The sequence below is a fragment of the Lepidothrix coronata genome, unplaced genomic scaffold (assembly GCF_001604755.1).
Source record: "Lepidothrix coronata isolate B3197 unplaced genomic scaffold, Lepidothrix_coronata-1.0 Scaffold27, whole genome shotgun sequence".
NCBI classification, from domain to species: Eukaryota; Metazoa; Chordata; class Aves; order Passeriformes; family Pipridae; genus Lepidothrix; species Lepidothrix coronata.
The window spans coordinates 3,312,707-3,323,733 of NW_016690207.1; positions in this window are offsets into that span (position 1 = coordinate 3,312,707).

Sequence of the window (11,027 nt, forward strand, 5' to 3'; positions counted from 1 at the left end):
GTGTGTGTGTGTGTGTGTGTGTGCGTGCCTGAATTTGCTTCCTTGGGAGGAAAAGGAGTCATTAAAGTATTAGTTTGGGTTGGGTGATTCTTCGGGGGTGGAAGAGGGTTTGTGGGGCTTTGTAATCTCTGCTCCAAACAGAGGCTCTCCAGTAGTGAGACAATATTGGAGTGAGAAAGGGAAGATGCAGTTTGCAGGCTGGGGGTTGAATCTCTTCCAAAAAAACCTCCGATTTTTTCGAGGTATAGCGAACATTTGTGAAGTTAAGGAGGATATCATGTAATTTCTCTCTTTTTTTCTTTTGACTTCAGGGCAGTCTATGTGGCACGATTCTGACATGCCCTCTGAGCTGAGAACCTGCCTGCAGACTGCAGCAGGGGGTAAAAATAACAGCAAGACAAGCAAAAGCCAGGAACTGAGTCAGATTAACACGAAAAATACAAGGGGGAAAATATAAAAATAAATATATACATACATATATATACACACTCAAAGACATACCGGTGCTAAAAACATACTGCAGAGGTTACCAAAACTACTTTAACTCTCCCCCTGGATTTTTGGATACCCTCCTGTCCTCCCCTCCTTCCCCAGCTAAGGAAAGCCAACCATTCACAGCTTTTTTGGGTGGACACAGTGGTACAGAAGTGCTGGGTGATGACTCAGCATCTGTTGCTTTCTTCCAGTGGATCATTGGATTGGGTGAGTTTAAAGGACATCTCTGGTGGCATCCCTGGCTCTGGGGAGCTGCAATTCCTCCTGTGTGTGTGAGGGGGGGGGGATGTTGCAGGTGCTTGGGAATGATTTTTTTGGGAATGATTCAGCAGGAAAACACGTGAGCACCACACGTGCAACTGGATGTGCTGCGTGTGCTGACCTCAGGGAAAGAGAACCTGTGGGGAAAGAGGGGTTTTGGGGGGGAAAAAATCACAAAGGACAGTTTCTCTGGCACACAGGGAAACATCTTTGGCTGCTCTTCATCAGTGGATAATTCCAAATAACCGTCCCTCCGACAGGAGCCCTGACAAGACAGATGGCTCTGAGCTGCCTGATGCCACGGTTCACCTTTTGGTTTCATGCAAAAATCAATTTTTGCTGTGGCATGCACAGGCCAGAGCAGGAGGAGGCAGGGCCAGGGAGCCAATGGATGTGCAGGGCACACCCGGCCCGAGCTGGATTGATTCCCCCTGGCTCCTGCAGCCGGATCAATTCTGCATTCAGTGCAGACCCAGAGGGAATTTATTACTCCTTGGGAACTTTCTGGCAGCGAGGGAGGCGGATCCATCAGGGCAGAGCCCAGGGGTTCCAGCAGGCAGCTCCTGCAGCTTTTTGACTCTCCCCTTCCCAAGGTAAAGGGGCACCTGATTTAAGAGCAGCAGGTTCAGCGCTGAGGGTCTGAAGGTGTCCCTGCCCAGGGTAGAGGGTGGGACTGGATGGGCTTTAAGGTCCCTCCCAACCCAAATCAGTCTGAGATTCTGTGATAATATTGTGTATTGAATATAAACGCTCCTGGCATTGTGGCACTGCCCAGAGGCCTCACTGCACTGCACAGATTTCAATATTTAGATTGCAAGCAGCAAGAGGAAAGGGAGAAGGAGAAGCCCAGAGGTGACTTGTAACCTGCTCATGACATCATCTCCCCACTCTGAGCCCAAAACATTCATCAGCCTGTAGCCCACGGCCAATTCCTCCCACCCAGGGCCAAGAGGACACTTTTGTTGGACACAGGGGACGAAGTTACCTTGCAGAGTTCTGGATGCTTTGGCATTTACATCTCTCAAAAATCATCTCCCGCTCCATTAAGGAAAATGTGTCTCCCCCAGTTGACACAACTGTGAAACCAACTTCTGTCTGACACTTCCACATGTGACAGGAGCACACAGACAGAGCCAGAAGAAGCCTCCTTCTATCATAAGGCTCCATTTCAGGGTCAGGATTTTCTCCTGCCCTGGGAAAGAGAGGATATTTTTCAATTCTAGAAGATTCCAGGCTCCAGGAAGATTCTCTGGCTCGTTTTATACGCCACGGTGGGTTCAACATCCACGTTCAGTCATTTGTGCCATGTGCAGCCAGGAATTACAGCAAATTGAGCCCAGGAGGGACAAAAGAAGAGAGAAAACTGTTCAGCTCATTGCTCTCCCTGGAAAGGATGGCTACCAGTGAGGGAATGCTGCTTCCTTAAGCTGGGAAGGGGGGGGCATTGTGTGATCTCTCTTCCCTTTTAGCTCTCTCCTTCCATCCCAACCCAGTTTGTAATTCAATACCTTCCTCAGAATATTTTCCTGCCTCTTTTAGAATGTCTGGGTAGAGGTTATGAACTCCAGTGTGATTAGTGCTGCAGAAAGGAAGGGGGATACCACGGAGCAAGATGGCAGATGTTGGACTATTAGGTGGGAACACGTTTGTACCTCAATGACCTTTATGATTTGATTCAGTTTCTGGCAGATGAAGCTGGAATATGGATATAAAGTGGGATGTGGATGTAAATGTGGCTGCTTACCCCTACCCTTGCATTGAGCCAAATAAAATGATGGTACCTATACCCAGAAAAATACTGCAGTGCTTCCAGCCCAGAGGTTCCAAACCTGATCTCCCACTTCCCTTCCTCACCCCCACATTCCATGAGGGATTTGCTGTTAACCATCAGGACCATCCAGGCACCTGATGGGATTTTTGTTCTGCCTGTTGTCTGCTCCTGCCTCACAGAACCCCTCCTGAGGATGCTCCAAACTGCCTCCTTCCCACCAGGATTTTTATGTAGACAGAGAAAAAAATGAAAGCAGCCCCAAACCACAAGGGCAGCATTTCACACCTTGACCTCTCACGGGCACCAGGTGCCAGACAAGGGAAAACCAGTCTCCTCCAGTGCCATTTCTGCAAGATGCACTCAAAATAGTCAGGCCAAATAGAGCTGAGCTGAGCTCCACCCAGACCCCAGGCAGCTCCTACCTGGAGCACACCAACACCAGCAAAAGAGTCACCCCAGGGTAAACCCAATCCACATCAAAAGTCCATTTTGCTCTATAATTCCAAAGGTCTTTCACCAGCATAAGGAAAACGATCCAATTTGCCCAAATCCCATTGTCTGTGCTACTCTCCACTTCCCTCCATAGCCAATTCCACAGACAACCAGAAGAGGGGGATCACATACAGGACTGACCAAAAGGTGAGTTTTGCCACCAGAAGCAGTTTTCCTTTCACGGGTCTTTTTATGAATTTAAATTTGCCCTTTCTCCACCCTAATTCCCGCTGGTGACAGAAATAAAATATCCCCCCCCCTTTCCAAGAATCCCTGTGCCATGTGAACAAAGCTGCAGTCAGTGAGGTGAGGTGGTAACAGAGTAATTTATGGTGGGTTTAGTAGGAAAAGTGTGGGTTTAAGTTAAACCACACTAAATTAAAAAGGAAAAATATTTAGTTCCTGAGAAAAAGTAATAATGGTACAAAAAGGAACAATAATGGAAAATAATGGGCCTCTGAGCAGCTTTTATGGACCCGAGTCAGGTTCCACACACCAAGTTGCAGTGAAGTGGCACAATGCTGACAAACAGCCTGGCTGCAGGGAGCTGGGGCACAGAGCACATCCAGCCATCTTTTCCTTCACTTCTGGGAGAGAAAATGCAGTTCAGCACACAGAGAGACTGAGCAGAGGGTTTATCAGCCCTGCCTGAAGTGGGGGAGAAGCCAAGCCCTGGACTGGCCCAGACTTCACATACCACACAAGCAGAGAAAGCCTAAAATTGAAGCACTAGAGCTAAAATCTTGGATTCCAAGGGAAAACCTTGAACTCTGAAGTCATTAGGAGAGCACTGAGAGTTTATCAGCTTTTCCTGCCCCGGGCTGCAGGCTCAGCAGCCACCCTTTAGGCAGTGGGCTGGCTGAGAGGAGTCTCACTCCCTCTCTGCTGCCCATCACCTGCCCCTATCCCCATTTTCCTCACTCAGACATTCCAGGACACTGCGCAGTTGCCAGATCCCTGCTTTTCCAGCATCCCAAAATGCTCCCTGGAGCAGTGAACCCACAAGATACCTCCATGCCCTAAAGGCCCCCAAAGCACTACAGTCCTACTGACAGAGAGAGCTCTACTTTGGTTTACAGGGATTTATCTTTTGGGATCTGAAGAGCAGAAATGCTGAATTTATCAGATTCTGGCACAAGAGAGGAGTGGATCAGGCCCCCAAATCCTGTAGGTTGCTACACAAATCCCTATCATAATCCATAACTTTTCCCCCCATCCCTTCTAGCAGGTCCATGCAATGGAAAAAAAAAAAAAAAACAACCCCAAACAATCTCTTTAGATACTGGGGGCCAGATTTAAATCAAAACCAAGGAGGGATGGATGCTGATTTAGTCAAGGTGGGGCCCAGGTGCTTCCCAAGAAACCCTACCAAAAAAAAAAAAATTAAACCTATTTTCCCTGGTTTACTTTCACAGAAGAAAGAAACCAGCTCCAGAAATAATCCAGCCAGACCCCTGGGGAGAAGAAAAAAATAAAAAAGGAAAAGCAAACCAGGCTCCTTCTGGTGTGCAGAGTCTGGGGGAAGGAGGGGGAGAGTCTGGCTGGGAAGGGCCAGGACGCGGGAGCCCGGGCTGGACGGGGCACACCCGGGACAATGGGATGAGCAATCTTTGTCGGGAACAAAAGACATCTGCTGAGTAAAACAGGAATTGACTGGGAACAAGGACAAAGCCAGACAGTATCACATGACGGGCCAGTCTGCTCCAGCGAGATGCCAGGGTCAACGGCAACTAATGCACCCGGGAAGTCAAGAGGAATCAATAATGCTAAATAACTCGAGACGGAGCAAATCAGTGCAAATGCAGTTAAAACGGGCTCAATCTGATTGAAGCCCATCATGTGACACGGCGGCACCGGCAGGCTGAGGTTCCCACAGCTGCGGGGAGACGTCTTTTCAAGGCAGGTTTGAATATGGATGTTTGTTATCCCGGCTTTTTTTAGAGACCCGGGATGGCAGGAGAGCCAGGAGACCCTGGGTTTTTTAGAAACACGCACACACAGAGGGTGCCCACGCAAAGAGGCTGTTTAATAACAAGCCCCACTTCCAAACCCACCCCCTCGTTCAAGTGGATTCCTGGATGCTCCCAAACGCTGCCTGTGCATTTATTTAGATGGGTGTTCTCACCCAGGCAAGCGACACATCCCCACCCAGATCATCCATCTGTAACCAGCCACGGCACAGGTGCTGCAAACTGTGCCCCCAGGAAGGTCAGAGCCTAAAATCTGAGCCTAAAATTTGAGCCTTAAATTCGGAAGGGTCCTCATTCAGGTCCCTAAAATGCCCCCACCCTCTGCTTCAACTTGGTGAGGTCGTGCCTCAGTTTCCCCTTAGTGAGGCAGGACAGCACCTCTGCATCCCACCTTTGGGATGCTTTTCCATGAGGAAAATAGGACAGACCCTGATATTGCAGTAATATAGGCCAGGCAAGAGCCTGCATTTACGTGAGAGGAATTATGATATGGTTTAACCCAATTAGTAACACATCATTTGCTGGGAGTTACCTACAGCTCAAGAAAGCATCAAACTCCTGTTCACTGATACCTCAGGTCCTTCTCTCTCTCTCCACAGCAGCCTGGGCGTGGAGATGATTTCACACCATCAAAATGGCTCAGTTATTTCAACTTCTCTTCCTAAATTCTCAGGTGATGTCCTAACTACCACTCTCCAAACACTAAAAACAAATGTCCCCTCCTTACTTCGGATTCCAAGGCAGATTATGCCCCTCAGCTCCTCCCTTGGTGACCTGTGTGACCACCTGTAATTCAGCACAATGATTCCATCTTGGAATATTGGAAAAAAAAAAGAAATCCAAATTGGTTTTCCCTTAATAAATCTCACAAAGCTGTGGAAAGATTGAATACCCCATGAAGATGTCCTAAAAATCCTAAAATTTATTGTGTTTCATACTATGTTTGTTGTTTTCTTTTTTTAACTATTCCTTCTAAACCCACTCGCTCCAGTTGAGAAAGATTACAAAAAAATACATTTGAAAGTTTCATTATCTATTTTTGACACCTCATCTTTTATTCCTAAAGACTCCTCCGTGCATCTTTCTGTACACTGTCAACAGTTCAGTCCACCTTGACAATTCCTGGAACTGTAATGTGAATTTTATTGTTAGATGGCACAGCACTGCAGGGGAAACCTACAGTTAAAATACACCAATGAATTCCAACCAGTTCATCCCAAGAAATCCAGGGAAGGGAGGGAATGCAGAGGGAGGCACTACTCAGCAATCCACATCTAAGGAATTAACTGAATAGCAGCAATCTGAATCAGAGAGTAACAGAAGAGCACCACAGCACACATTACCACTTTCCCTGGCATCTCTCTCTCTCTCAATCATCTAAATGGTTCATTTAACCTGTTCCTAAGTGCCTCTGTGGAAAAAATAAATGCAAATTTTTCCTGCAAGTAAAAAAAAAAAAAAAAAAAAATGACTCATCACTTAAGCAGGAGGATCTTCACCCAAGTCAGCAAATAAGTTAAAAGTGAAATTAGGAACACAGATAAGCCACAAAGCCGTGAGTCTACATCAAAGAGTGGCATAGAAAGCACGGCTTAAATATGTTAATGAGTGCCAGAAAGTCATGTCTTGGCCTGAAAGATTATACACTTCAACACCAAAGCCTGCCACCGTCACAAAAAAATCCAGATTTCTGCAACCTGCAGCAAAAGCCCTCCTGTGGGAGCCAGAGTGTGTGGGATGGAGCTCTGCTGTCAGGAGGAGAGGGAAAGGAGTGTTGGGATTCAAAGGAGTGTTGGGATTTCCCCCATTTGATTTCCTGTTTCCCCATCAGCTCCACTCACAGAATCCCACAATGGTTTGGGTTGGAAGGAACCTTAAAGATCATCCAGTTCCACACCCCCTGCCCCGGGCAGGGACACCTTCCACTAGTTGGATGTTGCTCCAACACCCAACCTGGACACTTCCAGGGATGGGAAACATCACAAATGATGGCTGGTGTTGATCACTCATACACATTTCTGGGAGATGAAAGCTCCTCTACACTCCAGACATAATAAAGCACAAAAAACACCCCACAGAGGTTTTATAGAGCAGGAGAAGAGAAGGAATTAGGAAATCCAACCCCAAAGAGGCCCCAACACTCCCGTGAGCTCTGCAGAGCAGCTGGTGAAGCATTTCAGGCTGAACGGGACCTGAGCACAGATATTATTGTTATTATTTATTATATAACATCCCATATTGCTGCATTTTCAATTCACCCACAAGCCTGGAGCACTTACAGTGCCACTGTGTTCTTATGCTGCCCTAGTTTTCCAGCTTTCTCCTATCCAGGTAAATACAGAGGCCCCATCTCGGAGGCAGCTGAGTACCTATTATATCCTGCTGCGTCTCCCTCGCACTTATCCCATTATGCCATTACAGCTGGTGCAGGGTCGTGTGTTTTCTAGTTTGTGCCATAATATTGTGGGCCCAATTCCACCATCCCCAGCACACAGGAGTGCTGGTAAGGGCCCTTCAGTGTGGCAGGAGTCAGGGCTACAAATGCTGAGGCTGCTCTCACCCTGCAGGATCCACGATCTGCTCATTCCCACAGACACTGCTGTGCCTCCCATTTAGACATAAATTACCATTGTGTGTGTATAGAAAGGCAGCACCGAGCCCAAAATAACAACCACAGCAAACAAAGCCACTTAATGTGTGCAAATAGACACGACTTGGAGTTATATCAGGATGAATAACCCCTCTCTCTGCCTTTTAAGCAGAGGAAAAAATTACTTTGGGACTTGTTTGCCCAGCTCTTTCCACCTCCTGCAGCTGAAGGTACCTGAGCCCAAAATGGGCAGTGAGTGGGATATGGGCCTTTCCCTCCTCACAGAATCATTGTGCTGGGGGATTTCTGTGATTTTTTTTTGTCCTTAAAATCTCCAGTGATAGTTCTGTTCCTGGAACAAAGTCAAAATTAAAGCACCCCTGGGATCCTGCAGTGGTCACTGGGTCCAGCAGCAGTTTGTTGTGCCATTTTGAGCCACTATCCATGAACCTACAAACACTGGGCACCTGAGGCTGGCATAAAATTCAGTTTATTGCCAGCCCAGTCCACTGGGGATGGAGAAGAGCTGAATAGGAGGAGCTGCAAGCCAAATTAAAACGGGACAACAGGGCAGAAGGACTGAGCAGACACCCAGGATCTGGGACATGGAAACCTTTCATCTCTGCCTGAACAAAACACAGCCCAGGAAATGAACACAGCCTGCAAAATTATCACCCAGTCCCTGTGACCCACTCCATAACTAGCCAGGGCTTATTATTTCTATTACTACACAGGTAGAAGACACCAAGCACAACAGGGTGATAAGTTATTAAGCTCTGTATCAACAGAGAGTAAAAACCTTTGAAAGCCATGGGAATTAATTGCCTCAAATTAATGCCGTCTCCTGAGCTGAAGCAGGTGTTATTTTTAAGCACAGAGTAGGTTCCTAAATCTCTTTTTTAAACTGCTGCTCTCAGGAATTCACCTGTGGCCACAAAGAAGAGCCACAGCAGTGCCACCACATCCAGATCTCAGCTGCTTCAATCCCAGCCCTTGTCAACAAGAGCAAAGGTCCTGGATTGATGCTGAGACCATGGTCAAGGAATAATAAGCACATTTCTGTCCTATTCAAGAATATCAAGTGATTGCAAAATAATTTTCAGTTAGTTAGGGCCCTTTGTCATAATCTGCATTTTTTTAATAAGGACCATAATGAGAATATAAATTATATTCTAAGCATTAGGTTGTATCCATATCTGCTGTTATGGTTGTAGATGACTTGCTTATCAGAGCCAAAGGAGGAGATATGCAAGGTGATGAAAAGCAAATTCTGCTTTTGTGTTCCTTCCCCAACTTTTCCAACAGGCTGCACTAATCTGCCTCCAGTGCCACTGGAACAGGGAAACACATCAGCCAGGCTAATTCTTAATTCTAAAGAATATGGGAGATACTGAACCAAAGGGGACCTGAGGAGCATTAAAAGAAACTGTAAAAGGGGAAGGAAGGAAGGATATTTGTGGTACTCAAGGGCTTTTGCTCAAATCAGCCCCATCCCTGAGCTCAGAGGATTGTCTGCACTGAGATCTGTCTGCAAACGAAATAAAATCATAAGAAAGTCCTTCATCATTTCAGTGAAGTGTTAAGTGAATTAACCACCATCTATCTGGACCAGATGAACTCAGGGGACAGGATGAGGTGTTCCTGAATCTCCTCCTGTGAAGTCTTGCACCAAAATGTGACTAAGCTCTCTAGGAACACCCAGTAGGAAATGAAAGTTGTTGACCTGACAGTGACTTTCCTGGAGTAGCTTGAACCAGGCTCACAGAATAAGAGCAGTGCAAAATGCAGGATCAGTTCACTGAGAAGAATTCCAGAGGGTTTAGTGCATTTTAAAGTAATGGGGCTGCCACAGGGAGCTCATTTTTGTCTGCTGTACCCTTTGGGGGCTGATTTGCAGCAGCTTCTTGTTTAGAGGGGTGAAAACCCCACTGTAAAAAAGTCAATAAAGGATGATCCACATGTTAGGAAGAGTTTGATCCAAAATCCATTGGAGCTCCCTGAAAGAACCCCACCAGCTTGTTGGAATCAGCTTCCATGAAGTGAAACTGAGGGTCTTAAAAGGGAAATATATTTTTAGTAAATATTGCCTGGATTTGACTGATATAAAAGATGTTAAGTCACGTTCTTTTATTCTGAACAGTCCTATTGGCAGCAATGACCCCACAAACCACATGGTCAGCCCTGTTCAGCCACAATTCCAGCTATGCCATCCTGGCTGAGGATCCAGCACAGCATTCCAATGGGGAATTTTTGCCACAAACTACTCAATTCTATTCAAACACCACAGCTTAAATTGTACCTGACAGAGAGCCTGACACAATTTTCCTAATCTTTGTTTCTGCTTTGCACTTGTTGCCTGTGTCTGTCAGACTTTTCCTAAAGCCAAAATCAGATCCAAGTAAACACCCCAAGCTTGGGACTTCACTGAAATCTGTCAAGAAAAGATCCACAGCTTACAGTAGTTCCATAATTTTCCATAATATCATATATTTCTTTGCAACCACTCTAATATCCTTGTTTTAGAGCCTGTAGTGGAGCATCCCACTGAACTGAACTGATGTTACAATGAGAGACAAAGCAGTGAGAGATGAGAATTAGGTTTGTTGCTTCTATTTCTCTTGTAATAAAACCAGTTAGCATCACAATTACTGCCCATCTTTATGGTAGGTTAGTTCATGAAGACATCTAAAGTCACCTCCTCTTAAAATCAGGCGGTAATGTCACAGAAATAAAATTATATTAAGAGTTCATAAGCTTTTTATCTGCAAGTGTGCAGCCCAGGGCTTTTTAACCTGTCAGTTTGTCCCAGCTACCTCGTCCAGCTATGCCAGGGCTGCACCCAGGACCTGCAAAGTTAAACCAACCGTTCTTTACACCCTGAGTTGAAGGTTCAAAGCCCAAGAGCCAAGACAGATCCAATTCCTCTGAGATTTGGGCACTCGGGTGGTGCATAAGAGAATTACAGGATCACTGAGGTTGGAAAAGCCCTCCAGGATCATCGAGTCCACCCTGTGCACCATCCCCACCCTGTCCCCCAGCCCAGAGCTCTGAGTGCCATGTCCAGACATTCCTTGGACACCTCCAGGGGTGGGGACTCCAAACCTCCCTGGGCAGCCCCTTCCAATGCTTGAAAACCCTTTCCATGAGGAAATTCCTGCTGGTGTCCAACCTGAGCCTCCCCTGGCACAGCTGGAGGCCGTTCCCTCTCCTCCTGTCCCTTGTTCCCTGGGAGCAGAGCCCGACCCCCCCCAGCTCCCCCCTCCTGTCAGGGGGTTGCAGAGCCAGAAGGTCCCCCCTGAGCCTCCTTTTCTCCAGGCTGAGCCCCCCCAGCTCCCTCAGCCCCTCCTGCTGCTCCAGCCCCTTCCCAGCTCCGCTCCCTTCCCTGGACACGCAGCACAGAGGGACAATCCCCTCGATGCTCAGCACTGCTCCAGGAACACAGACCCCT